The sequence below is a fragment of the Myotis brandtii genome, unplaced genomic scaffold, assembly GCF_000412655.1.
Source record: "Myotis brandtii unplaced genomic scaffold, ASM41265v1 scaffold1227, whole genome shotgun sequence".
NCBI classification, from domain to species: Eukaryota; Metazoa; Chordata; class Mammalia; order Chiroptera; family Vespertilionidae; genus Myotis; species Myotis brandtii.
This window is the reverse complement of record NW_005354280.1, coordinates 174101-175973: the sequence shown is the minus strand read 5'-3', so window position 1 is coordinate 175973 and position 1873 is coordinate 174101.

Here is a 1873-nt window from a genome sequence, read left to right as displayed (position 1 = left end):
TCTCTGTAAAAAATCAATAAAATATATTTAAAAAAAAAAAAAAAGATGAGTGTGGATGGAAGAGCTGGAAGGGGTCGACCTCAGCGAATGTACTTCAATCAGATTGAGGACGTTTTTAGCAAAGGCCAGCTTAGGAGTACCCTAATTAAGTTAATAGCAATTTACCTACCTATATAGTTTAAGTTTAAAAAATTTGGCTCTCAAAATAAATTTCAGTCATTGTATTGTTGATATTTGGCTCTGTTAACTAATGAATTTCCTGACCACTGTTCTAGGCATACCATAGGTCTCTCCCACCAGAGGGTCATGAGAAAGGTGAGGAAAATAGCCAGTCACTGCTTGGAGGGAGGAAGTGGGCTACAACAGGATTATGCTGATAGGGGGCCTGACCTGGTTAGGTCATGAACAAGGATGTGGCCATGCCTAACTCACTCACACTCTCTGAGTTGACTTTGCCCATATATCGTGAGGGGTTTCACTTAATGTGACACTAATGGGCTGGGGTCTGATTTTCACCCATTCATGCCAGCTCCTTATCTCTAGTGAAGAATCCAACTTCCACCAACTTCACCTAGTTTTCCCCCAGCTTTATTGAGATGTAATTGACATTTAACTTTGTGTAAATTTAAAGTATATGATGTGTTGATTTGACACATTTATATATTGGAAAAAATGATCACCAGCTTAGCATTTGCTAACATCTGCTTCATGTTCCATATTTACTATACTAATGTCTTTTTTGTGGTAAGAACATTTAAGATAGATTCTCTTAGCAACATTCAAGTACATAATACAGGATTATCTACACTAATAAAAGACAAAGATGCTAATTGACTGTACCTTTGCTACACCCACCAGCCAATCAGAAGATTATACAAATTAACCCAACAAAGATGTGTTAAATTTGCATACTGCAGGTGGGGCAGGCAGCAACAGAAGCCACCCATGGGATCTGGGCTGCAAATCGGGGACCGGGGAGGCGGGGTGGGCAGGGCCAGATGCCACCCGGGGAAGCGGAGCCGGCGATCGCCCAGGCCAGAAGCCTGAGGCCTGGGCAGGGGAGGAGCTGGCGATCGCACAGGGCTGGGGGTCCCCTGTCCAGGCCTAATGCCCCAGCCAGAGGCTTGAGGCCTGGGAAGGGGCAGAGCCTGTGATCAGAGCAGACTGGGGGTCCCTGCCCAGGCCTAACACCCTTCTGGCTTTGACAGGGGAGGAGCCTGCGATCGGAGCCAGCTTGGGGTCCCCTGCCCAGGTCTAATGCCCCAGCCAGAAGCCTGAGGCCTGAGCAGGGGCAGAGCCTGAACTCAGAGTGGGCTGCAGGTCCCCTTCCCAGGCCTCAGGCTCTGGCCAGAGGTCTTAGGCCTGGGCAGGTGATCGGAGTGGACTGGGGGTCCCCTGCCCAGGCCTAACACCACTCTGGCCTGGGCAGGGGCAGAGCCAGGGATCAGTGTGAACTACAGAGGAAACAACTTTTCTGACTGCTCATTGGCAAAGCTCCCTGTAAGCCACTGGTAATATTCTTAGTAACTTGGGTAATAAGAATCCAAGAAGGTAATGTAGGGTTTTTTCACCTCACTCCTAGAGAAAAAAACGAAAGTCTGCTGCTAGAGGGGCTAAGAAATATCATATCCTGCCCTAGCCGGTTTGGCTCAGTAGATAATGCCTCGGCCTGCCTACCACAGGGTCTGGGTTCAATTCTGACCAAGAGCGTGTACCTAGGTTGCAGGCTCTTCCCTGGCTGGGGCCCAGGTCAGAGCTCATGCAGGAGGCAACCAATCAAAGTGTTCCTCTCACTTTGATGTTTCTCTCTGTCTTTCCCTTTCTCTTCCACATTCTCTAAAAATCAATGGAAACATATCCTCAGGTGAGGATA